We start from the raw sequence: 18134 nt of genomic DNA, 5'->3' as shown, positions 1-18134 counted from the left end.
ACTGTCTACGACCATACCAGGTTGAATGCACCCGATCTCGTCCGATCTCGGAAGTTAAGCAACGTCGGGATTGGTTAGTACTTGGATGGGTTACCGCCTAGCAATACCAATTGTCATAGGCAAAATATGATTTTTAAAATATATTTAAATGTTAACATTTTTAAAGATTTTAGACCAAAAAATGTTGACCAATACGGTCTACGACCAAACCAGGTTGAATGCACCCGATCTCGTCCGATCTCGGAAGTTAAGCAACGTCGGGATTGGTTAGTACTTGGATGGGTGACCGCCTAGGAATACCAATTGTCGTAGGGACAATATGATTTATTTAAGTTTTACATTTTTAAACAGATTAGACCATAAATGTTGACCAATACTGTCCACGACCATACCAGGTTGAATGCACACGATCTCGTCCGATCTCGGAAGTTAAGCAACGTCGGGATTGGTTAGTACTTGGATGGGTGACCGCCTAGGAATACCAATTGTTGTCGGCACAATATGATTTATTTAAGTTTTTACATTTTTAAATAGATTAGACCATAAATGTTGACGATTACTGTCTACGACCATACCAGGTTGAATGCACCCGATCTCGTCCGATCTCGGAAGTTAAGCAACGTCGGGATTGGTTAGTACTTGGATGGGTGACCGCCTAGGAATACCAATTGTCGTAGGCAAAATAAGATTTATTTAAGTTTTTACATTTTTAAATAGATTAGACCATAAATGTTGACCAATACTGTCTACGACCATACCAGGTTGAATGCACCCGATCTCCTCCGATCTCGGAAGTTAAGCAACGTCGGGATTGGTTAGTACTTGGATGGGTGACCGCCTAGGAATACCAATTGTCGTAGGCAAAATATGATTTATTTAAGTTTTTATTTTCAAAATAGAATAGACATAAAATGTTGAGAAATACTGCTTACGACCATACCAGGTTGAATGCACCCGATCTCCTCCGATCTCGGAAGTTAAGCAACGTCGGGATTGGTTAGTACTTGGATGGGTGACCGCCTAGGAATACCAATTGTCGTAGGCAAAATATGATTTATTTAAGTTTTTATTTTTAAAATAGAATAGACATAAAATGTTGACCAATACTGGCTACGACCATACCTAGGAATACCAATTGTCGTAGGCACAATATGATTTATTTAAGTTTTTACATTTTTAAATTGATTTGACCATAAATGTTGACAAATACTGTCTACGACCATACCAGGTTGAATGCACCCGATCTCGTTCGATCTCGGAAGTTAAGCAACGTCGGGATTGGTTAGTACTTGGATGGATGACTGCCTAGGAATACCAATTGTCGTAGGCAAAATATGATTTATTTAAGTTTTTATTTTTAAAATAAAATAGACATAAAATGTTGAGAAATACTGCTTACGACCATACCAGGTTGAATGCACCCGTTCTCGTCCGATCTCGGAAGTTAAGCAACGTCGGGATTGGTGAGTACTTGGATGGGTGACCGCCTAGGAATACCAATTGTCGTAGGCAAAATATGATTTATTTAAGTTTTTACATTCTTTTATAGATTAGACCAAAAAATGTAGTGCAATACTGACTCGACCATACCAGGTTGAATGCACCCGATCTCGTCCGATCTCGGAAGTTAAGCAACGTCGGGATTGGTTGGTACTTGGATGGGTGACCGCCTAGGAATACCAATTGTCGTCGGCACAATATGATTTATTTAAGTTTTTACATTTTTAAATAGATTAGACCATAAATGTTGACGATTACTGTCTACGACCATACCAGGTTGAATGCACCCGATCTCGTCCGATCTCGGAAGTTAAGCAACGTCGGGATTGGTTAGTACTTGGATGGGTGACCGCCTAGGAATACCAATTGTCGTAGGCAAAATAAGATTTATTTAAGTTTTTACATTTTTAAATAGATTAGACCATAAATGTTGACCAATACTGTCTACGACCATACCAGGTTGAATGCACCCGATCTCCTCCGATCTCGGAAGTTAAGCAACGTCGGGATTGGTTAGTACTTGGATGGGTGACCGCCTAGGAATACCAATTGTCGTAGGCAAAATATGATTTATTTAAGTTTTTACTTTTTTAAATAGATTAGACGTAAAATGTTGAGAAATACTGCTTACGACCATACCAGGTTGAATGCACCCGATCTCGTCCGATCTCGGAAGTTAAGCAACGTCGGGATTGGTTAGTACTTGGATGGGTGACCGCCTAGGAATTCCAATTGTCGTAGGCAAAATATGATTTATTTAAGTTTTTACTTTTTTAAATAGATTAGATGTAAAATGTTGAGAAATACTGCTTATGACCATACCAGGTTGAATGCACCCGATCTCGTCCGATCTCTTCCGATCTCGGAAGTTAAGCAACTTCGGATTGGTTAGTACTTGGATGGGTGACCGCATAGGAATTCCAATTGTCATAGGCAAAATATGATTTATAAAATATATTTAAATGTTAACATTTTTGAAGATTTTAGACCAAAAAATGTTGACCAATACTGTCTACGACCATACCAGGTTGAATGCACCCGATCTCGTCCGATCTCGGAAGTTAAGCAACGTCGGGATTGGTTAGTACTTGGATGGGTGACCGCCTAGGAATACCAATTGTCGTAGGCAAAATATGATTTATTTAAGTTTTTACATTTTTAAATAGATTAGACCAAAAAATGTTGACTTATACAGGCTACGACCATACCAGGTTGAATGCACCCGATCTCGTCCGATCTCGGAAGTTAAGCAACGTCGGGATTGGTTAGTACTTGGATGGGTGACCGCCTAGGAATACCAATTGTCGTAGGCACAATATGATTTATTTAAGTTTTTACATTTTTAAACAGATTAGACCATAAATGTTGTCGAATACTGTCTACAACCATACCAGGTTGAATGCACCCGATCTCGTCCGATCTCGGAAGTTAAGCAACGTCGGGATTGGTTAGTACTTGGATGGGTGACCGCCTAGGAATACCAATTGTCGTAGGCAAAATATGATTTATTTAAGTTTTTACATTCTTTTATAGATTAGACCAAAAAATGTAGTGCAATACTGACTCGACCATACCAGGTTGAATGCACCCGATCTCGTCCGATCTCGGAAGTTAAGCAACGTCGGGATTGGTTGGTACTTGGATGGGTGACAGCCTAGGAATACCAATTGTCGTCGGCACAATATGATTTATTTAAGTTTTTACATTTTTAAATAGATTAGACCATAAATGTTGACGATTACTGTCTACGACCATACCAGGTTGAATGCACCCGATCTCGTCCGATCTCGGAAGTTAAGCAACGTCGGGATTGGTTAGTACTTGGATGGGTGACCGCCTAGGAATACCAATTGTCGTAGGCAAAATAAGATTTATTTAAGTTTTTACATTTTTAAATAGATGAAACCATAAATGTTGACCAATACTGTCTACGACCATACCAGGTTGAATGCACCCGATCTCCTCCGATCTCGGAAGTTAAGCAACGTCGGGATTGGTTAGTACTTGGATGGGTGACCGCCTAGGAATACCAATTGTCGTAGGCAAAATATGATTTATTTAAGTTTTTATTTTCAAAATAGAATAGACATAAAATGTTGAGAAATACTGCTTACGACCATACCAGGTTGAATGCACCCGATCTCCTCCGATCTCGGAAGTTAAGCAACGTCGGGATTGGTTAGTACTTGGATGGGTGACCGCCTAGGAATACCAATTGTCGTAGGCAAAATATGATTTATTTAAGTTTTTATTTTTAAAATAGAATAGACATAAAATGTTGACCAATACTGGCTACGACCATACCTAGGAATACCAATTGTCGTAGGCACAATATGATTTATTTAAGTTTTTACATTTTTAAATTGATTTGACCATAAATGTTGACCAATACTGTCTACGACCATACCAGGTTGAATGCACCCGATCTCGTTCGATCTCGGAAGTTAAGCAACGTCGGGATTGGTTAGTACTTGGATGGATGACCGCCTAGGAATACCAATTGTCGTAGGCAAAATATGATTTATTTAAGTTTTTATTTTTAAAATAGAATAGACATAAAATGTTGAGAAATACTGCTTACGACCATACCAGGTTGAATGCACCCGATCTCGTCCGATCTCGGAAGTTAAGCAACGTCGGGATTGGTGAGTACTTGGATGGGTGACCGCCTAGGAATACCAATTGTCGTAGGCAAAATATGATTTATTTAAGTTTTTACATTCTTTTATAGATTAGACCAAAAAATGTAGTGCAATACTGACTCGACCATACCAGGTTGAATGCACCCGATCTCGTCCGATCTCGGAAGTTAAGCAACGTCGGGATTGGTTGGTACTTGGATGGGTGACCGCCTAGGAATACCAATTGTCGTAGACACAATATGATTTATTTATGTTTTTACATTTTTAAATAGATTAGACCAAAAAATTTTGACCAATACTGGCTACGACCATACCAGGTTGAATGCACCCGATCTCGTTCGATCTCGGAAGTTAAGCAACGTCGGGATTGGTTAGTACTTGGATGGGTGACCGCCTCGGAATACCAATTGTCGTAGGCAAAATATGATTTATTTAAGTTTTTACATTTTTAAATAGATTAGACCAAAAAATTTTGACCAATACTGGCTACGACCATACCAGGTTGAATGCACCCGATCTCGTCCGATCTCGGAAGTTAAGCAACGTCGGGATTGATTAGTACTTGGATGGGTGACCGCCTAGGAATACCAATTGTCGTAGGCAAAATATGATTTATTTAAGTTTTTACATTTTTAAATAGATTAGACCAAAAAATGTTGACCAATATTGGCTACGACCATACCAGGTTGAATGCACCCGATCTTGGAAGTTAAGCAACGTCGGGATTGGTTAGTACTTGGATGGGTGACCGCTTAGGAATACCAATTGTCGTAGGCACAATATGATTTACTTAAGTTTTTACATTTTTAAATAGATTAGACCATAAATGTTGACCAATACTGTCTACGACCATACCAGGTTTGATGCATCCGATCTCGTGCGATCTCGTGCGATCTCGGAAGTTAAGCAACGTCGGGAATGGTTAGTACTTGGATGGGTGACCGCCTAGGAATACCAATTGTCGTAGGCAAAATATGATTTATTTAAGTTTTTACTTTTTTAAATAGATTAGACGTAAAATGTTGAGAAATACTGCTTACGACCATACCAGGTTGAATGCACCCGATCTCGTCCGATCTCGGAAGTTAAGCAACGTCGGGATTGGTTAGTACTTGGATGGGTGACCGCCTAGGAATACCAATTGTCGTAGGCAAAATATGATTTATTTAAGTTTTTACTTTTTTAAATAGATTAGACGTAAAATGTTGAGAAATACTGCTTATGACCATACCAGGTTGAATGCACCCGATCTCGTCCGATCTCTTCCGATCTCGGAAGTTAAGCAACTTCGGATTGGTTAGTACTTGGATGGGTGACCGCATAGGAATTCCAATTGTCATAGGCAAAATATGATTTATAAAATAAATTTAAATGTTAACATTTTTGAAGATTTTAGACCAAAAAATGTTGACCAATACTGTCTACGACCATACCAGGTTGAATGCACCCGATCTCGTCCGATCTCGGAAGTTAAGCAACGTCGGGATTGGTTAGTACTTGGATGGGTGACCGCCTAGGAATACCAATTGTCGTAGGCAAAATATGATTTATTTAAGTTTTTACATTTTTAAATAGATTAGACCAAAAAATGTTGACCAATACAGGCTACGACCATACCAGGTTGAATGCACCCGATCTCGTCCGATCTCGGAAGTTAAGCAACGTCGGGATTGGTTAGTACTTGGATGGGTGACCGCCTAGGAATACCAATTGTCGTAGGCACAATATGATTTATTTAAGTTTTTACATTTTTAAATAGATTAGACCATAAATGTTGACCAATACTGTCTACGACCATACCAGGTTGAATGCACCCGATCTCGTCCGATCTCGGAAGTTAAGCAACGTCGGGATTGGTTAGTACTTGGATGGGTGACCGCCTAGGAATACCAATTGTCGTAGGCAAAATATGATTTATTTAAGTTTTTACTTTTTTAAATAGATTAGACGTAAAATGTTGAGAAATACTGCTTATGACCATACCAGGTTGAATGCACCCGATCTCGTCCGATCTCGGAAGTTAAGCAACGTCGGGATTGGTTAGTACTTGGATGGGTGACCGCATAGGAATTCCAATTGTCATAGGCAAAATATGATTGATAAAATATATTTAAATGTTAACATTTTTGAAGATTTTAGATCATAAGATGTTGTCCAATACTGTCTACGACCATACCAGGTTGAATGCACCCGATCTCGTCCGATCTCGGAAGTTAAGCAACGTCGGGATTGGTTAGTACTTGGATGGGTTACCGCCTAGCAATACCAATTGTCATAGGCAAAATATGATTTTTAAAATATATTTAAATGTTAACATTTTTAAAGATTTTAGACCAAAAAATGTTGACCAATACTGTCTACGACCAAACCAGGTTGAATGCACCCGATCTCGTCCGATCTCGGAAGTTAAGCAACGTCGGGATTGGTTAGTACTTGGATGGGTGACCGCCTAGGAATACCAATTGTCGTAGGGACAATATGATTTATTTAAGTTTTACATTTTTAAACAGATTAGACCATAAATGTTGACCAATACTGTCCACGACCATACCAGGTTGAATGCACACGATCTCGTCCGATCTCGGAAGTTAAGCAACGTCGGGATTGGTTAGTACTTGGATGGGTGACCGCCTAGGAATACCAATTGTCGTCGGCACAATATGATTTATTTAAGTTTTTACATTTTTAAATAGATTAGACCATAAATGTTGACGATTACTGTCTACGACCATACCAGGTTGAATGCACCCGATCTCGTCCGATCTCGGAAGTTAAGCAACGTCGGGATTGGTTAGTACTTGGATGGGTGACCGCCTAGGAATACCAATTGTCGTAGGCAAAATAAGATTTATTTAAGTTTTTACATTTTTAAATAGATTAGACCATAAATGTTGACCAATACTGTCTACGACCATACCAGGTTGAATGCACCCGATCTCCTCCGATCTCGGAAGTTAAGCAACGTCGGGATTGGTTAGTACTTGGATGGGTGACCGCCTAGGAATACCAATTGTCGTAGGCAAAATATGATTTATTTAAGTTTTTATTTTTAAAATAGAATAGACATAAAATGTTGAGAAATACTGCTTACGACCATACCAGGTTGAATGCACCCGATCTCCTCCGATCTCGGAAGTTAAGCAACGTCGGGATTGGTTAGTACTTGGATGGGTGACCGCCTAGGAATACCAATTGTCGTAGGCAAAATATGATTTATTTAAGTTTTTATTTTTAAAATAGAATAGACATAAAATGTTGACCAATACTGGCTACGACCATACCTAGGAATAACAATTGTCGTAGGCACAATATGATTTATTTAAGTTTTTACATTTTTAAATTGATTTGACCATAAATGTTGACCAATACTGTCTACGACCATACCAGGTTGAATGCACCCGATCTCGTCCGATCTCGGAAGTTAAGCAACGTCGGGATTGGTTAGTTCTTGGATGGGTGACCGCCTAGGAATACCAATTGTCGTAGGCAAAATATGATTTATTTAAGTTTTTATTTTTAAAATAGAATAGACATAAAATGTTGAGAAATACTGCTTACGACCATACCAGGTTGAATGCACCCGATCTCGTCCGATCTCGGAAGTTAAGCAACATCGGGATTGGTTAGTACTTGGATGGGTGACCGCCTAGGAATACCAATTGTCGTAGGCACAATATGATTTATTTAAGTTTTTACATTCTTTTATAGATTAGACCAAAAAATGTTGTGCAATACTGACTACGACCATACCAGGTTGAATGCACCCGATCTCGTCCGATCTCGGAAGTTAAGCAACGTCGGGATTGGTTGGTACTTGGATGGGTGACCGCCTAGGAATACCAATTGTCATAGGCAAAATATGATTTTTAATATATATATAAATGTTAACATTTTTAAAGATTTTAGACCAAAAAATGTTGACCAATACTGTCTACGACCATACCAGGTTGAATGCACCTGATCTCGTCCGATCTTGGAAGATAAGCAACGTCGGGATTGGTTGGTACTTGGATGGGTGACCGCCTAGGAATACCAATTGTCATAGGAAAAATATGATTTTTAAAATTTATTTAAATTTCAACATTTTCAAAGATTTTAGACCAAAAAATGTTGACCAATACTGTCTACGACCATACCAGGTTGAATGCACCCGATATCGTCCGATCTCGGAAGTTTATCAACGTCGGGATTGGTGAGTACTTGGATGGGTGACCGCCTAGGAATACCAATTGTCGTAGGCAAAATATGATTTATTTAAGTTTTTACATTTTTTTATTGATTAGACCCAAAAATGGTGAGCAATACTGACTACGACCATACCAGGTTGAATGCACCCGATCTCGTCCGATCTCGGAAGTTAAGCAACGTCGGGATTGGTTAGTACTTGGATGGGTGACCGCCTAGGAATACCAATTGTCGTAGGCACAATATGATTTATTTAAGTTTTTACATTTTTAAATAGATTAGAACATAAATGTTGACCAATACTGACTACAACCATACCAGGTTGAATGCACCCGATCTCGTCCGATCTCGGAAGTTAAGCAACGTCGGGATTGGTTGGTACTTGGATGGGTGACCGCCTAGGAATACCAATTGTCATAGGCAAAATATTATTTTTAAAATATATTTAAATGTTAGCATTTTAAAGATTTTAGACCAAAAAATGTTTACCAACACTGTCTGTGACCATACCAGGTTCAATGCACACGATCTCGTCCGATCTCGGAAGTTAAGCAACGTTGGGATTGGTTAGTACTTGGATGGGTGACCGCCTAGGAATGCCAATTGTCGTAGGCACAATATGATTTATTTAAGTTTTACATTTTTAAATACATTAGACCATAAATGTTGACCAATACTGTCCACGACCATACCAGGTTGAATGCACACGATCTCGTCCGATCTCGGAAGTTAAGCAACGTCGGGATTGGTTAGTACTTGGATGGGTGACCGCCTAGGAATACCAATTGTCGTAGGCACAATATGATTTATTTAAGTTTTTACATTTTTAAATAGATTAGACCATAAATGTTGACGATTACTGTCTACGACCATACCAGGTTGAATGCACCCGATCTCGTCCGATCTCGGAAGTTAAGCAACGTCGGGATTGGTTAGTACTTGGATGGGTGACCGCCTAGGAATACCAATTGTCGTAGGCAAAATAAGATTTATTTAAGTTTTTACATTTTTAAATAGATTAGACCAAAAAATGTTGACCAATACTGGCTACGACCATACCTAGGAATACCAATTGTCGTAGGCACAATATGATTTATTTAAGTTTTTACATTTTTAAATTGATTAGACCATAAATGTTGACCAATACTGTCTACGACCATACCAGGTTGAATGCACCCGATCTCCTCCGATCTCGGAAGTTAAGCAACGTCGGGATTGGTTAGTACTTGGATGGGTGACCGCCTAGGAATACCAATTGTCGTAGGCAAAATATGATTTATTTAAGTTTTTATTTTTAAAATAGAATAGACATAAAATGTTGAGAAATACTGCTTACGACCATACCAGGTTGAATGCACCCGATCTCGTCCGATCTCGGAAGTTAAGCAACGTCGGGATTGGTGAGTACTTGGATGGGTGACCGCCTAGGAATACCAATTGTCGTAGGCAAAATATGATTTATTTAAGTTTTTACATTCTTTTATAGATTAGACCAAAAAATGTTGTGCAATACTGACTCGACCATACCAGGTTGAATGCACCCGATCTCGTCCGATCTCGGAAGTTAAGCAACGTCGGGATTGGTTGGTACTTGGATGGGTGACCGCCTAGGAATACCAATTGACATAGGCAAAATATGATTTTTAATATATATTTAAATGTTAACATTTTTAAAGATTTTAGACCAAAAAATGTTGACCAATACTGTCTACGACCATACCAGGTTGAATGCACCTGATCTCGTCCGATCTTGGAAGATAAGCAACGTCGGGATTGGTTGGTACTTGGATGGGTGACCGCCTAGGAATACCAATTGTCATAGGAAAAATATGATTTTTAAAATTTATTTAAATTTCAACATTTTCAAAGATTTTAGACCAAAAAATGTTGACCAATACTGTCTACGACCATACCAGGTTGAATGCACCCGATATCGTCCGATCTCGGAAGTTTATCAACGTCGGGATTGGTGAGTACTTGGATGGGTGACCGCCTAGGAATACCAATTGTCGTAGGCAAAATATGATTTATTTAAGTTTTTACATTTTTTTATAGATTAGACCCAAAAATGGTGAGCAATACTGACTACGACCATACCAGGTTGAATGCACCCGATCTCGTCCGATCTCGGAAGTTAAGCAACGTCGGGATTGGTTAGTACTTGGATGGGTGACCGCCTAGGAATACCAATTGTCGTAGGCACAATATGATTTATTTAAGTTTTTACATTTTTAAATAGATTAGAACATAAATGTTGACCAATACTGACTACGACCATACCAGGTTGAATGCACCCGATCTCGTCCGATCTCGGAAGTTAAGCAACGTCGGGATTGGTTGGTACTTGGATGGGTGACCGCCTAGGAATACCAATTGTCATAGGAAAAATATGAATTTTAACATTTTCAAAGATTTTAGACCAAAAAATGTTGACCAATACGGTCTACGACCATACCAGGTTGAATGCACCCGATCTCGTCCGATCTCGGAAGTTAAGCAACGTCGGGATTGTTGAGTACTTGGATGGGTGACCGCCTAGGAATACCAATTGTCGTAGGCAAAATATGATTTATTTAAGTTTTTACATTTTTTATAGATTAGACCAAAAAATGTTGTGCAATACTGACTACGACCATACCAGGTTGAATGCACCCGATCTCGTCCGATCTCGGAAGTTAAGCAACGTCGGGATTGGTTGGTACTTGGATGGGTGACCGCCTAGGAATACCAATTGTCATAGGCAAAATATGATTTTTAATATATATTTAAATGTTAACATTTTTAAAGATTTTAGACCAAAAAATGTTGACCAATACTGTCTACGACCATACCAGGTTGAATGCACCCGATCTCGTCCGATCTCGGAAGTTAAGCAACGTCGGGATTGGTTAGTACTTGGATGGGTGACCGCCTAGGAATACCAATTGTAATAGGCAAAATATGATTTATTCAATTTTTACATTTTTAAATAGATTAGACCAAAAAAATGTTGAGCAATACTGCCTACGACCATACCAGGTTGAATGCACCCGATCTCGTCCGATCTCGGAAGTTAAGCCACGTCGGGATTGGTTAGTACTTGGATGGGTGACCGCCTAGGAATACCAATTGTCGTAGGCACAATATGATTTATTTAAGTTTTTACATTTTTAAATAGATTAGACCATAAATGTCGACCAATACTGTCTACGACCATACCAGGTTGAATGCACCCGATCTCGTCCGATTTCTGAAGTTAAGCAACGTCGGGATTGGTTAGTACTTGGATGGGTGACCGCCTAGGAATACCAATTGTCGTAGGCACAATATGATTTATTTAAGTTTTTACATTTTTAAATAGATTAGACCATAAATGTTGACCAATACAGTCTTCGACCATACCAGGTTGAATGCACCCGATCTCGTCCGATCTCGGAAGTTAAGCCACGTCGGGATTGGTTAGTACTTGGATGGGTGAACGCCTAGGAATACCAATTGTAATAGGCAAAATATGATTTATTCAAGTTTTTACATTTTTAAATAGATTAGACCAAAAAATGTTGACCAATACTGGCTACGACCATACCAGGTTGAATGCACCCGATCTCGTCCGATCTCGGAAGTTAAGCAACGTCGGGATTGCTTAGTACTTGGATGGGTGACCGCCTAGGAATACCAATTGTCGTAGGCACAATATGATTTATTTAAGTTTTTACATTTTTAAATAGATTAGAACATAAATGTTGACCAATACTGACTACGACCATACCAGGTTGAATGCACCCGATCTCGTCCGATCTCGGAAGTTAAGCAACGTCGGGATTGGTTGGTACTTGGATGGGTGACCGCCTAGGAATACCAATTGTCATAGGAAAAATATGATTTTTAAAATTTTAACATTTTCAAAGATTTTAGACCAAAAAATGTTGACCAATACGGTCTACGACCATACCAGGTTGAATGCACCCGATCTCGTCCGATCTCGGAAGTTAAGCAACGTCGGGATTGTTGAGTACTTGGATGGGTGACCGCCTAGGAATACCAATTGTCGTAGGCAAAATATGATTTATTTAAGTTTTTACATTTTTTATAGATTAGACCAAAAAATGTTGTGCAATACTGACTACGACCATACCAGGTTGAATGCACCCGATCTCGTCCGATCTCGGAAGTTAAGCAACGTCGGGATTGGTTGGTACTTGGATGGGTGACCGCCTAGGAATACCAATTGTCATAGGCAAAATATGATTTTTAATATATATTTAAATGTTAACATTTTTAAAGATTTTAGACCAAAAAATGTTGACCAATACTGTCTACGACCATACCAGGTTGAATGCACCCGATCTCGTCCGATCTCGGAAGTTAAGCAACGTCGGGATTGGTTAGTACTTGGATGGGTGACCGCCTAGGAATACCAATTGTAATAGGCAAAATATGATTTATTCAATTTTTACATTTTTAAATAGATTAGACCAAAAAAATGTTGAGCAATACTGCCTACGACCATACCAGGTTGAATGCACCCGATCTCGTCCGATCTCGGAAGTTAAGCCACGTCGGGATTGGTTAGTACTTGGATGGGTGACCGCCTAGGAATACCAATTGTCGTAGGTACAATATGATTTATTTAAGTTTTTCCATTTTTAAATAGATTAGACCATAAATGTCGACCAATACTGTCTACGACCATACCAGGTTGAATGCACCCGATCTCGTCCGATCTCTGATGTTAAGCAACGTCGGGATTAGTTAGTACTTGGATGGGTGACCGCCTAGGAATACCAATTGTCGTAGGCACAATATGATTTATTTAAGTTTTTACATTTTTAAATAGATTAGACCATAAATGTTGTCCAATACAGTCTACGACCATACCAGGTTGAATGCACCCGATCTCGTCCGATCTCGGAAGTTAAGCCACGTCGGGATTGGTTAGTACTTGGATGGGTGACCGCATAGGAATACCAATTGTAATAGGCAAAGTATGATTTATTCAAGTTTTTACATTTTTAAATAGATTAGACCAAAAAATGTTGACCAATACTGGCTACGACCATACCAGGTTGAATGCACCCGATCTCGTCCGATCTCGGAAGTTAAGCAACGTCGGGATTGCTTAGTACTTGGATGGGTGACCGCCTAGGAATACAAATTGTCGTAGGCAAAATATGATTTATTTAAGTTTTTACATTTTTAAATCGATTAGACCAAAAAATGTTGAGCAATACTGCCTACGACAATACCAGGTTGAATGCACCCGATCTCGTCCGATCTCGGAAGTTAAGCCACGTCGGGATTGGTTAGTACTTGGATGGGTGACCGCCTAGGAATACCAATTGTCGTAGGCACAATATGATTTATTTAAGTTTTTACATTTTTAAATAGATTAGACCATAAATGTTGACCAATACTGTCTACGACCATACCAGGTTGAATGCACCCGATCTCGTCCGATCTCGGAAGTTAAGCAATGTCGGGATTGGTTAGTACTTGGATGGGTGACCGCCTAGGAATACCAATTGTCATAGGCAAAATATGATTTTTAAAATATATTTAAATGTTAACATTTTTAAAGATTTTAGACCAAAAAATGTTGACCAATAGTGTCTACGACCATACCAGGTTGAATGCACCCGATCTCGTCCGATCTCGGAAGTTAAGCAACGTCGGGATTGGTTAGTACTTGCATGGGTGACCGCCTAGGAATACCAATTGTAATAGGCAAAATATGATTTATTCAAGTTTTTACATTTTTAAATAGATTAGACCAAAAAATGTTGAGCAATACTGGCTACGACCATACCAGGTTGAATGCACCCGATCTCGTCCGATCTCGGAAGTTAAGCAACGTCGGGATTGCTTAGTACTTGGATGGGTGACCGCCTAGGAATACCAATTGTCGTAGGCAAAATATGATTTATTTAAGTTTTTACATTTTTAGATCGATTAGACCAAAAAATGTTGAGCAATACTGCCTACGACCACACCAGGTTGAATGCACCCGATCTCGTCCGATCTCGGAAGTTAAGCCACGTCGGGATTGGTTAGTACTTGGATGGGTGACCGCCTAGGAATACCAATTGTCGTAGGCACAATATGATTTATTTAAGTTTTTACATTTTTAAATAGATTAGACCATAAATGTTGACCAATACTGTCTACGACCATACCAGGTTGAATGCACCCGATCTCGTCCGAACTCTGAAGTTAAGCAACGTCGGGATTGGTTAGTACTTGGATGGGTGACCGCCTAGGAATACCAATTGTCGTAGGCACAATATGATTTATTTAAGTTTTTACATTTTTAAATAGATTATACCATAAATGTTGACCAATACAGTCTACGACCATACCAGGTTGAATGCACCCGATCTCGTCCGATCTCGGAAGTTAAGCCACGTCGGGATTGGTTAGTACTTGGATGGGTGACCGCCTAGGAATACCAATTGTCGTAGGCAAAATATGATTTATTTAAGTTTTTACATTTTTAAATAGATTAGACCAAAAAATGTTGAGCAATACTGGCTACGACCATACCAGGTTGAATGCACCCGATCTCGTCCGATCTCGGAAGTTAAGCCACGTCGGGATTGGTTAGTACTTGGATGGGTGACCGCCTAGGAATACCAATTGTCGTAGGCACAATATGATTTATTTAGGTTTTTACATTTTTAAATAGATTAGACCATAAATGTTGACCTATACTGTCTACGACCATACCAGGTTGAATGCACCCGATCTCGTCCGATCTCTGAAGTTAAGCAACGTCGGGATTGGTTAGTACTTGGATGGGTGACCGCCTAGGAATACCAATTGTCGTAGGCACAATATGATTTATTTAAGTTTTTACATTTTTAAATAGATTAGACCATAAATGTTGACCAATACAGTCTACGACCATACCAGGTTGAATGCACCCGATCTCGTCCGATCTCGGAAGTTAAGCCACGTCGGGATTGGTTAGTACTTGGATGGGTGACCGCCTAGGAATACCAATTGTAATAGGCAAAATATGATTTATTCAAGTTTTTACATTTTTAAATAGATTAGACCAAAAAATGTTGAGCAATACTGGCTACGACCATACCAGGTTGAATGCACCCGATCTCGTCCGATCTCGGAAGTTAAGCCACGTCGGGATTGCTTAGTACTTGGATGGGTGACCGCCTAGGAATACCAATTGTCGTAGGCAAAATATGATTTATTTAAGTTTTTACATTTTTATATCGATTAGACCAAAAAATGTTGAGCAATACTGCTTACGACCATACCAGGTTGAATGCACCCGATCTCGTCCGATCTCGGAAGTTAAGCCACGTCGGGATTGGTTAGTACTTGGATGGGTGACCGCCTAGGAATACCAATTGTCGTAGGCAAAATATGATTTATTTAAGTTTTTACATTTTTAAATAGATTAGACCATAAATGTTGACCAATACTGTCTACGACCATACCAGGTTGAATGCACCCGATCTCGTCCGATCTCTGAAGTTAAGCAACGTCGGGATTGGTTAGTACTTGGATGGGGGGCCGCCTAGGAATACCAATTGTCGTAGGCACAATATGATTTATTTAAGTTTTTACATTTTTAAATAGATTAGACCATAAATGTTGACCAATACAGTCTACGACCATACCAGGTTGAATGCACCCGATCTCGTCCGATCTCGGAAGTTAAGCCACGTCGGGATTGGTTAGTACTTGGATGGGTGACCGCCTAGGAATACCAATTGTCATAGGCAAAATATGATTTTTAAAATATATTTAAATGTTAACATTTTTAAAGATTTTAGACCAAAAAATGTTGACCAATAGTGTCTACGACCTTACCAGGTTGAATGCACCCGATCTCGTCCGATCTCGGAAGTTAAGCAACGTCGGGATTGGTTAGTACTTGGATGGGTGACCGCCTAGGAATACCAATTGTAATAGGCAAAATATGATTTATTCAAGTTTTTACATTTTTAAATAGATTAGACCAAAAAATGTTGAGCAATACTGGCTACGACCATACCAGGTTGAATGCACCCGATCTCGTCCGATCTCGGAAGTTAAGCAACGTCGGGATTGCTTAGTACTTGGATGGGTGACCGCCTAGGAATACCAATTGTCGTAGACAAAATATGATTTTGTTTAAGTTTTTACATTTTTAAATCGATTAGACCAAAAAATGTTGAGCAATACTGCCTACGACCATACCAGGTTGAATGCACCCGATCTCGTCCGATCTCGGAAGTTAAGCCACTTCGGGATTGGTTAGTTCTTGGATGGGTGACCGCCTAGGAATACCAATTGTCGTAGGCACAATATGATTTATTTAAGTTTTTACATTTTTAAATAGATTAGACCATAAATGTTGACCAATACTGTCTACGACCATACCAGGTTGAATGCACCCGATCTCGTCCGATCTCGGAAGTTAAGCAATGTCGGGATTGGTTAGTACTTGGATGGGTGACCGCCTAGGAATACCAATTGTCATAGGCAAAATATGATTTTTAAAATATATTTAAATTTTAACATTTTTAAAGATTTTAGACCAAAAATGTTGACCAATAGTGTCTACGACCATACCAGGTTGAATGCACCCGATCTCGTCCGATCTCGGAAGTTAAGCAACGTCGGGATTGGTTAGTACTTGGATGGGTGACCGCCTAGGAATACCAATTGTAATAGGCAAAATATGATTTATTCAAGTTTTTCATTTTTAAATAGATTAGACCAAAAAATGTTGACGAATACTGGCTACGACCATACCAGGTTGAATGCACCCGATCTCGTCCGATCTCGGAAGTTAAACAACGTCGGGATTGCTTAGTACTTGGATGGGTGACCGCCTAGGAATACCAATTGTCGTAGGCAAAATATGATTTATTTAAGTTTTTACATTTTTAAATCGATTAGACCAAAAAATGGTGAGCAATACTGCCTACGACCATACCAGGTTGAATGCACCCGATCTCGTCCGATCTCGGAAGTTAAGCCACGTCGGGATTGGTTAGTACTTGGATGGGTGACCGCCTAGGAATACCAATTGTCGTAGGCACAATATGATTTATTTAAGTTTTTACATTTTTAAATAGATTAGACCATAAATGTTGACCAATACTGTCTACGACCATACCAGGTTGAATGCACCCGATCTCGTCCGATCTCTGAAGTTAAGCAACGTCGGGATTGCTTAGTACTTGGATGGGTGACCGCCTAGGAATACCAATTGTCGTAGACACAATATGATTTATTCAAGTTTTTACATTTTTAAATAGATCAGACCAAAAAATGTTGAGCAATACTGGCTACGACCATACCAGGTTGAATGCACCCGATCTCGTCCGATCTCGGAAGTTAAGCAACGTCGGGATTGGTTAGTACTTGGATGGGTGACCGCCTAGGAATACCAATTGTCGTAGGCAAAATATGATTTATTTAAGTTTTTACATTTTTAAATCGATTAGACCAAAAAATGTTGAGCAATACTGCCTACGACCATACCAGGTTGAATGCACCCGATCTCGTCCGATCTCGGAAGTTAAGCCACGTCGGGATTGGTTAGTACTTGGATGGGTGACCGCCTAGGAATACCAATTGTCGTAGGCACAATATGATTTATTTAAGTTTTTACATTTTTAAATAGATTAGACCATAAATGTTGACCAATACTGTCTACGACCATACCAGGTTGAATGCACCCGATCTCGTCCGATCTCGGAAGTTAAGCAATGTCGGGATTGGTTAGTACTTGGATGGGTGACCGCCTAGGAATACCAATTGTCATAGGCAAAATATGATTTTTAAAATATATTTAAATGTTAACATTTTTAAAGA

At 39.3% G+C, this 18134-nt stretch overlaps 56 non-coding genes and 40 pseudogenes across 56 annotated transcripts; all 96 read left to right on the top strand.

Annotated features, from left to right (window-relative positions):
• Positions 1–3: 3 nt before the first annotated feature.
• Positions 4–122, top strand: LOC146156263 (5S ribosomal RNA; annotated as a pseudogene).
• A 74-nt stretch (positions 123–196) lies between these two features.
• LOC146156262 (5S ribosomal RNA) lies at positions 197–315 on the top strand. The gene has a single exon (XR_014498166.1). It is a non-coding gene; the product is annotated as a 5S ribosomal RNA (ribosomal RNA).
• A 63-nt stretch (positions 316–378) lies between these two features.
• LOC146156261 (5S ribosomal RNA) lies at positions 379–497 on the top strand (annotated as a pseudogene).
• A 64-nt stretch (positions 498–561) lies between these two features.
• On the top strand, positions 562–680 carry LOC146156260 (5S ribosomal RNA). The gene has a single exon (XR_014495324.1). It is a non-coding gene; the product is annotated as a 5S ribosomal RNA (ribosomal RNA).
• A 64-nt stretch (positions 681–744) lies between these two features.
• LOC146156259 (5S ribosomal RNA) lies at positions 745–863 on the top strand. Its single transcript, XR_014496087.1, has one exon. It is a non-coding gene; the product is annotated as a 5S ribosomal RNA (ribosomal RNA).
• A 63-nt stretch (positions 864–926) lies between these two features.
• LOC146156258 (5S ribosomal RNA) lies at positions 927–1045 on the top strand. The gene has a single exon (XR_014496346.1). It is a non-coding gene; the product is annotated as a 5S ribosomal RNA (ribosomal RNA).
• A 166-nt stretch (positions 1046–1211) lies between these two features.
• On the top strand, positions 1212–1330 carry LOC146156257 (5S ribosomal RNA). Its single transcript, XR_014498121.1, has one exon. It is a non-coding gene; the product is annotated as a 5S ribosomal RNA (ribosomal RNA).
• Positions 1331–1393: 63 nt separating this feature from the next.
• On the top strand, positions 1394–1512 carry LOC146156256 (5S ribosomal RNA). Its single transcript, XR_014498209.1, has one exon. It is a non-coding gene; the product is annotated as a 5S ribosomal RNA (ribosomal RNA).
• Positions 1513–1574: 62 nt separating this feature from the next.
• On the top strand, positions 1575–1695 carry LOC146156255 (5S ribosomal RNA; annotated as a pseudogene).
• A 64-nt stretch (positions 1696–1759) lies between these two features.
• LOC146156254 (5S ribosomal RNA) lies at positions 1760–1878 on the top strand. The gene has a single exon (XR_014495323.1). It is a non-coding gene; the product is annotated as a 5S ribosomal RNA (ribosomal RNA).
• Positions 1879–1942: 64 nt separating this feature from the next.
• On the top strand, positions 1943–2061 carry LOC146156253 (5S ribosomal RNA). The gene has a single exon (XR_014496086.1). It is a non-coding gene; the product is annotated as a 5S ribosomal RNA (ribosomal RNA).
• A 64-nt stretch (positions 2062–2125) lies between these two features.
• Positions 2126–2244, top strand: LOC146156252 (5S ribosomal RNA). The gene has a single exon (XR_014495721.1). It is a non-coding gene; the product is annotated as a 5S ribosomal RNA (ribosomal RNA).
• Positions 2245–2308: 64 nt separating this feature from the next.
• LOC146156251 (5S ribosomal RNA) lies at positions 2309–2436 on the top strand (annotated as a pseudogene).
• Positions 2437–2510: 74 nt separating this feature from the next.
• Positions 2511–2629, top strand: LOC146156250 (5S ribosomal RNA). Its single transcript, XR_014495322.1, has one exon. It is a non-coding gene; the product is annotated as a 5S ribosomal RNA (ribosomal RNA).
• A 65-nt stretch (positions 2630–2694) lies between these two features.
• On the top strand, positions 2695–2813 carry LOC146156249 (5S ribosomal RNA). The gene has a single exon (XR_014496333.1). It is a non-coding gene; the product is annotated as a 5S ribosomal RNA (ribosomal RNA).
• Positions 2814–2877: 64 nt separating this feature from the next.
• On the top strand, positions 2878–2996 carry LOC146156248 (5S ribosomal RNA). Its single transcript, XR_014497321.1, has one exon. It is a non-coding gene; the product is annotated as a 5S ribosomal RNA (ribosomal RNA).
• Positions 2997–3058: 62 nt separating this feature from the next.
• On the top strand, positions 3059–3179 carry LOC146156247 (5S ribosomal RNA; annotated as a pseudogene).
• A 64-nt stretch (positions 3180–3243) lies between these two features.
• LOC146156246 (5S ribosomal RNA) lies at positions 3244–3362 on the top strand. Its single transcript, XR_014495321.1, has one exon. It is a non-coding gene; the product is annotated as a 5S ribosomal RNA (ribosomal RNA).
• Positions 3363–3426: 64 nt separating this feature from the next.
• Positions 3427–3545, top strand: LOC146156245 (5S ribosomal RNA). The gene has a single exon (XR_014496085.1). It is a non-coding gene; the product is annotated as a 5S ribosomal RNA (ribosomal RNA).
• Positions 3546–3608: 63 nt separating this feature from the next.
• Positions 3609–3727, top strand: LOC146156244 (5S ribosomal RNA). Its single transcript, XR_014496345.1, has one exon. It is a non-coding gene; the product is annotated as a 5S ribosomal RNA (ribosomal RNA).
• A 166-nt stretch (positions 3728–3893) lies between these two features.
• On the top strand, positions 3894–4012 carry LOC146156243 (5S ribosomal RNA). Its single transcript, XR_014496660.1, has one exon. It is a non-coding gene; the product is annotated as a 5S ribosomal RNA (ribosomal RNA).
• A 63-nt stretch (positions 4013–4075) lies between these two features.
• LOC146156242 (5S ribosomal RNA) lies at positions 4076–4194 on the top strand. Its single transcript, XR_014496024.1, has one exon. It is a non-coding gene; the product is annotated as a 5S ribosomal RNA (ribosomal RNA).
• A 65-nt stretch (positions 4195–4259) lies between these two features.
• Positions 4260–4377, top strand: LOC146156241 (5S ribosomal RNA; annotated as a pseudogene).
• A 65-nt stretch (positions 4378–4442) lies between these two features.
• LOC146156240 (5S ribosomal RNA) lies at positions 4443–4561 on the top strand. Its single transcript, XR_014496968.1, has one exon. It is a non-coding gene; the product is annotated as a 5S ribosomal RNA (ribosomal RNA).
• Positions 4562–4626: 65 nt separating this feature from the next.
• On the top strand, positions 4627–4745 carry LOC146156239 (5S ribosomal RNA). The gene has a single exon (XR_014496938.1). It is a non-coding gene; the product is annotated as a 5S ribosomal RNA (ribosomal RNA).
• Positions 4746–4810: 65 nt separating this feature from the next.
• Positions 4811–4919, top strand: LOC146156238 (5S ribosomal RNA; annotated as a pseudogene).
• Positions 4920–4983: 64 nt separating this feature from the next.
• LOC146156237 (5S ribosomal RNA) lies at positions 4984–5112 on the top strand (annotated as a pseudogene).
• Positions 5113–5176: 64 nt separating this feature from the next.
• On the top strand, positions 5177–5295 carry LOC146156236 (5S ribosomal RNA). Its single transcript, XR_014495538.1, has one exon. It is a non-coding gene; the product is annotated as a 5S ribosomal RNA (ribosomal RNA).
• A 64-nt stretch (positions 5296–5359) lies between these two features.
• LOC146156235 (5S ribosomal RNA) lies at positions 5360–5487 on the top strand (annotated as a pseudogene).
• A 74-nt stretch (positions 5488–5561) lies between these two features.
• On the top strand, positions 5562–5680 carry LOC146156234 (5S ribosomal RNA). Its single transcript, XR_014495320.1, has one exon. It is a non-coding gene; the product is annotated as a 5S ribosomal RNA (ribosomal RNA).
• A 65-nt stretch (positions 5681–5745) lies between these two features.
• LOC146156233 (5S ribosomal RNA) lies at positions 5746–5864 on the top strand. Its single transcript, XR_014496332.1, has one exon. It is a non-coding gene; the product is annotated as a 5S ribosomal RNA (ribosomal RNA).
• Positions 5865–5928: 64 nt separating this feature from the next.
• LOC146156232 (5S ribosomal RNA) lies at positions 5929–6047 on the top strand. Its single transcript, XR_014495319.1, has one exon. It is a non-coding gene; the product is annotated as a 5S ribosomal RNA (ribosomal RNA).
• Positions 6048–6111: 64 nt separating this feature from the next.
• On the top strand, positions 6112–6230 carry LOC146156231 (5S ribosomal RNA). Its single transcript, XR_014496596.1, has one exon. It is a non-coding gene; the product is annotated as a 5S ribosomal RNA (ribosomal RNA).
• Positions 6231–6304: 74 nt separating this feature from the next.
• On the top strand, positions 6305–6423 carry LOC146156230 (5S ribosomal RNA; annotated as a pseudogene).
• A 74-nt stretch (positions 6424–6497) lies between these two features.
• Positions 6498–6616, top strand: LOC146156229 (5S ribosomal RNA). Its single transcript, XR_014498165.1, has one exon. It is a non-coding gene; the product is annotated as a 5S ribosomal RNA (ribosomal RNA).
• A 63-nt stretch (positions 6617–6679) lies between these two features.
• Positions 6680–6798, top strand: LOC146156228 (5S ribosomal RNA; annotated as a pseudogene).
• Positions 6799–6862: 64 nt separating this feature from the next.
• Positions 6863–6981, top strand: LOC146156227 (5S ribosomal RNA). The gene has a single exon (XR_014495318.1). It is a non-coding gene; the product is annotated as a 5S ribosomal RNA (ribosomal RNA).
• A 64-nt stretch (positions 6982–7045) lies between these two features.
• Positions 7046–7164, top strand: LOC146156226 (5S ribosomal RNA). The gene has a single exon (XR_014496084.1). It is a non-coding gene; the product is annotated as a 5S ribosomal RNA (ribosomal RNA).
• A 63-nt stretch (positions 7165–7227) lies between these two features.
• LOC146156225 (5S ribosomal RNA) lies at positions 7228–7346 on the top strand. Its single transcript, XR_014496344.1, has one exon. It is a non-coding gene; the product is annotated as a 5S ribosomal RNA (ribosomal RNA).
• Positions 7347–7512: 166 nt separating this feature from the next.
• LOC146156224 (5S ribosomal RNA) lies at positions 7513–7631 on the top strand. Its single transcript, XR_014497019.1, has one exon. It is a non-coding gene; the product is annotated as a 5S ribosomal RNA (ribosomal RNA).
• Positions 7632–7694: 63 nt separating this feature from the next.
• Positions 7695–7813, top strand: LOC146156223 (5S ribosomal RNA). The gene has a single exon (XR_014495937.1). It is a non-coding gene; the product is annotated as a 5S ribosomal RNA (ribosomal RNA).
• A 65-nt stretch (positions 7814–7878) lies between these two features.
• On the top strand, positions 7879–7997 carry LOC146156222 (5S ribosomal RNA; annotated as a pseudogene).
• A 74-nt stretch (positions 7998–8071) lies between these two features.
• LOC146156221 (5S ribosomal RNA) lies at positions 8072–8190 on the top strand (annotated as a pseudogene).
• Positions 8191–8264: 74 nt separating this feature from the next.
• On the top strand, positions 8265–8383 carry LOC146156220 (5S ribosomal RNA; annotated as a pseudogene).
• A 65-nt stretch (positions 8384–8448) lies between these two features.
• On the top strand, positions 8449–8567 carry LOC146156219 (5S ribosomal RNA). The gene has a single exon (XR_014495793.1). It is a non-coding gene; the product is annotated as a 5S ribosomal RNA (ribosomal RNA).
• A 64-nt stretch (positions 8568–8631) lies between these two features.
• LOC146156218 (5S ribosomal RNA) lies at positions 8632–8750 on the top strand (annotated as a pseudogene).
• A 73-nt stretch (positions 8751–8823) lies between these two features.
• On the top strand, positions 8824–8942 carry LOC146156217 (5S ribosomal RNA; annotated as a pseudogene).
• Positions 8943–9005: 63 nt separating this feature from the next.
• LOC146156216 (5S ribosomal RNA) lies at positions 9006–9124 on the top strand (annotated as a pseudogene).
• Positions 9125–9188: 64 nt separating this feature from the next.
• Positions 9189–9307, top strand: LOC146156215 (5S ribosomal RNA). The gene has a single exon (XR_014495317.1). It is a non-coding gene; the product is annotated as a 5S ribosomal RNA (ribosomal RNA).
• Positions 9308–9475: 168 nt separating this feature from the next.
• LOC146156214 (5S ribosomal RNA) lies at positions 9476–9594 on the top strand. The gene has a single exon (XR_014496083.1). It is a non-coding gene; the product is annotated as a 5S ribosomal RNA (ribosomal RNA).
• A 63-nt stretch (positions 9595–9657) lies between these two features.
• LOC146156213 (5S ribosomal RNA) lies at positions 9658–9776 on the top strand. Its single transcript, XR_014496023.1, has one exon. It is a non-coding gene; the product is annotated as a 5S ribosomal RNA (ribosomal RNA).
• Positions 9777–9841: 65 nt separating this feature from the next.
• On the top strand, positions 9842–9959 carry LOC146156212 (5S ribosomal RNA; annotated as a pseudogene).
• A 74-nt stretch (positions 9960–10033) lies between these two features.
• On the top strand, positions 10034–10152 carry LOC146156211 (5S ribosomal RNA; annotated as a pseudogene).
• Positions 10153–10226: 74 nt separating this feature from the next.
• On the top strand, positions 10227–10345 carry LOC146156210 (5S ribosomal RNA; annotated as a pseudogene).
• Positions 10346–10410: 65 nt separating this feature from the next.
• Positions 10411–10529, top strand: LOC146156209 (5S ribosomal RNA). The gene has a single exon (XR_014495791.1). It is a non-coding gene; the product is annotated as a 5S ribosomal RNA (ribosomal RNA).
• A 64-nt stretch (positions 10530–10593) lies between these two features.
• On the top strand, positions 10594–10712 carry LOC146156208 (5S ribosomal RNA; annotated as a pseudogene).
• Positions 10713–10768: 56 nt separating this feature from the next.
• Positions 10769–10887, top strand: LOC146156207 (5S ribosomal RNA). The gene has a single exon (XR_014497179.1). It is a non-coding gene; the product is annotated as a 5S ribosomal RNA (ribosomal RNA).
• Positions 10888–10951: 64 nt separating this feature from the next.
• LOC146156206 (5S ribosomal RNA) lies at positions 10952–11070 on the top strand (annotated as a pseudogene).
• A 74-nt stretch (positions 11071–11144) lies between these two features.
• On the top strand, positions 11145–11263 carry LOC146156205 (5S ribosomal RNA; annotated as a pseudogene).
• Positions 11264–11328: 65 nt separating this feature from the next.
• LOC146156204 (5S ribosomal RNA) lies at positions 11329–11447 on the top strand. Its single transcript, XR_014495949.1, has one exon. It is a non-coding gene; the product is annotated as a 5S ribosomal RNA (ribosomal RNA).
• Positions 11448–11511: 64 nt separating this feature from the next.
• LOC146156203 (5S ribosomal RNA) lies at positions 11512–11630 on the top strand (annotated as a pseudogene).
• A 64-nt stretch (positions 11631–11694) lies between these two features.
• LOC146156202 (5S ribosomal RNA) lies at positions 11695–11813 on the top strand (annotated as a pseudogene).
• Positions 11814–11878: 65 nt separating this feature from the next.
• Positions 11879–11997, top strand: LOC146156201 (5S ribosomal RNA). The gene has a single exon (XR_014498075.1). It is a non-coding gene; the product is annotated as a 5S ribosomal RNA (ribosomal RNA).
• A 64-nt stretch (positions 11998–12061) lies between these two features.
• On the top strand, positions 12062–12180 carry LOC146156200 (5S ribosomal RNA; annotated as a pseudogene).
• A 64-nt stretch (positions 12181–12244) lies between these two features.
• Positions 12245–12363, top strand: LOC146156199 (5S ribosomal RNA). The gene has a single exon (XR_014497178.1). It is a non-coding gene; the product is annotated as a 5S ribosomal RNA (ribosomal RNA).
• A 64-nt stretch (positions 12364–12427) lies between these two features.
• Positions 12428–12546, top strand: LOC146156198 (5S ribosomal RNA; annotated as a pseudogene).
• A 74-nt stretch (positions 12547–12620) lies between these two features.
• LOC146156197 (5S ribosomal RNA) lies at positions 12621–12739 on the top strand (annotated as a pseudogene).
• Positions 12740–12804: 65 nt separating this feature from the next.
• Positions 12805–12923, top strand: LOC146156196 (5S ribosomal RNA). The gene has a single exon (XR_014496850.1). It is a non-coding gene; the product is annotated as a 5S ribosomal RNA (ribosomal RNA).
• A 64-nt stretch (positions 12924–12987) lies between these two features.
• On the top strand, positions 12988–13106 carry LOC146156195 (5S ribosomal RNA; annotated as a pseudogene).
• Positions 13107–13170: 64 nt separating this feature from the next.
• On the top strand, positions 13171–13289 carry LOC146156194 (5S ribosomal RNA; annotated as a pseudogene).
• Positions 13290–13354: 65 nt separating this feature from the next.
• LOC146156193 (5S ribosomal RNA) lies at positions 13355–13473 on the top strand (annotated as a pseudogene).
• Positions 13474–13538: 65 nt separating this feature from the next.
• LOC146156192 (5S ribosomal RNA) lies at positions 13539–13657 on the top strand. The gene has a single exon (XR_014497001.1). It is a non-coding gene; the product is annotated as a 5S ribosomal RNA (ribosomal RNA).
• Positions 13658–13721: 64 nt separating this feature from the next.
• LOC146156191 (5S ribosomal RNA) lies at positions 13722–13840 on the top strand. The gene has a single exon (XR_014498193.1). It is a non-coding gene; the product is annotated as a 5S ribosomal RNA (ribosomal RNA).
• Positions 13841–13914: 74 nt separating this feature from the next.
• LOC146156190 (5S ribosomal RNA) lies at positions 13915–14033 on the top strand (annotated as a pseudogene).
• Positions 14034–14098: 65 nt separating this feature from the next.
• LOC146156189 (5S ribosomal RNA) lies at positions 14099–14217 on the top strand. Its single transcript, XR_014498074.1, has one exon. It is a non-coding gene; the product is annotated as a 5S ribosomal RNA (ribosomal RNA).
• A 65-nt stretch (positions 14218–14282) lies between these two features.
• On the top strand, positions 14283–14401 carry LOC146156188 (5S ribosomal RNA). The gene has a single exon (XR_014497404.1). It is a non-coding gene; the product is annotated as a 5S ribosomal RNA (ribosomal RNA).
• Positions 14402–14465: 64 nt separating this feature from the next.
• LOC146156187 (5S ribosomal RNA) lies at positions 14466–14584 on the top strand. The gene has a single exon (XR_014496832.1). It is a non-coding gene; the product is annotated as a 5S ribosomal RNA (ribosomal RNA).
• A 64-nt stretch (positions 14585–14648) lies between these two features.
• LOC146156186 (5S ribosomal RNA) lies at positions 14649–14767 on the top strand. Its single transcript, XR_014496672.1, has one exon. It is a non-coding gene; the product is annotated as a 5S ribosomal RNA (ribosomal RNA).
• A 65-nt stretch (positions 14768–14832) lies between these two features.
• On the top strand, positions 14833–14951 carry LOC146156185 (5S ribosomal RNA). The gene has a single exon (XR_014498012.1). It is a non-coding gene; the product is annotated as a 5S ribosomal RNA (ribosomal RNA).
• Positions 14952–15015: 64 nt separating this feature from the next.
• On the top strand, positions 15016–15134 carry LOC146156184 (5S ribosomal RNA). Its single transcript, XR_014497257.1, has one exon. It is a non-coding gene; the product is annotated as a 5S ribosomal RNA (ribosomal RNA).
• Positions 15135–15198: 64 nt separating this feature from the next.
• LOC146156183 (5S ribosomal RNA) lies at positions 15199–15317 on the top strand (annotated as a pseudogene).
• Positions 15318–15382: 65 nt separating this feature from the next.
• On the top strand, positions 15383–15501 carry LOC146156182 (5S ribosomal RNA; annotated as a pseudogene).
• Positions 15502–15566: 65 nt separating this feature from the next.
• On the top strand, positions 15567–15685 carry LOC146156181 (5S ribosomal RNA). Its single transcript, XR_014496851.1, has one exon. It is a non-coding gene; the product is annotated as a 5S ribosomal RNA (ribosomal RNA).
• Positions 15686–15749: 64 nt separating this feature from the next.
• Positions 15750–15868, top strand: LOC146156180 (5S ribosomal RNA; annotated as a pseudogene).
• Positions 15869–15932: 64 nt separating this feature from the next.
• LOC146156179 (5S ribosomal RNA) lies at positions 15933–16051 on the top strand (annotated as a pseudogene).
• A 74-nt stretch (positions 16052–16125) lies between these two features.
• On the top strand, positions 16126–16244 carry LOC146156178 (5S ribosomal RNA; annotated as a pseudogene).
• Positions 16245–16309: 65 nt separating this feature from the next.
• On the top strand, positions 16310–16428 carry LOC146156177 (5S ribosomal RNA). Its single transcript, XR_014497802.1, has one exon. It is a non-coding gene; the product is annotated as a 5S ribosomal RNA (ribosomal RNA).
• Positions 16429–16494: 66 nt separating this feature from the next.
• On the top strand, positions 16495–16613 carry LOC146156176 (5S ribosomal RNA). Its single transcript, XR_014496843.1, has one exon. It is a non-coding gene; the product is annotated as a 5S ribosomal RNA (ribosomal RNA).
• Positions 16614–16677: 64 nt separating this feature from the next.
• LOC146156175 (5S ribosomal RNA) lies at positions 16678–16796 on the top strand. The gene has a single exon (XR_014498192.1). It is a non-coding gene; the product is annotated as a 5S ribosomal RNA (ribosomal RNA).
• A 73-nt stretch (positions 16797–16869) lies between these two features.
• Positions 16870–16988, top strand: LOC146156174 (5S ribosomal RNA; annotated as a pseudogene).
• Positions 16989–17052: 64 nt separating this feature from the next.
• LOC146156173 (5S ribosomal RNA) lies at positions 17053–17171 on the top strand (annotated as a pseudogene).
• A 65-nt stretch (positions 17172–17236) lies between these two features.
• Positions 17237–17355, top strand: LOC146156172 (5S ribosomal RNA). Its single transcript, XR_014495947.1, has one exon. It is a non-coding gene; the product is annotated as a 5S ribosomal RNA (ribosomal RNA).
• A 64-nt stretch (positions 17356–17419) lies between these two features.
• Positions 17420–17538, top strand: LOC146156171 (5S ribosomal RNA; annotated as a pseudogene).
• A 65-nt stretch (positions 17539–17603) lies between these two features.
• On the top strand, positions 17604–17722 carry LOC146156170 (5S ribosomal RNA). Its single transcript, XR_014496331.1, has one exon. It is a non-coding gene; the product is annotated as a 5S ribosomal RNA (ribosomal RNA).
• Positions 17723–17787: 65 nt separating this feature from the next.
• LOC146156169 (5S ribosomal RNA) lies at positions 17788–17906 on the top strand. The gene has a single exon (XR_014495946.1). It is a non-coding gene; the product is annotated as a 5S ribosomal RNA (ribosomal RNA).
• A 64-nt stretch (positions 17907–17970) lies between these two features.
• On the top strand, positions 17971–18089 carry LOC146156168 (5S ribosomal RNA). The gene has a single exon (XR_014498191.1). It is a non-coding gene; the product is annotated as a 5S ribosomal RNA (ribosomal RNA).
• The last annotated feature ends 45 nt before the right edge of the window (positions 18090–18134 follow it).

Source organism: Ascidiella aspersa, chromosome 4 (genome assembly GCF_963924565.1).
Source record: "Ascidiella aspersa chromosome 4, kaAscAspe10.2, whole genome shotgun sequence".
NCBI classification, from domain to species: Eukaryota; Metazoa; Chordata; class Ascidiacea; order Phlebobranchia; family Ascidiidae; genus Ascidiella; species Ascidiella aspersa.
Note: the sequence above shows the minus strand (reverse complement) of the source record. Positions and strands in the feature narration are given on the sequence as shown.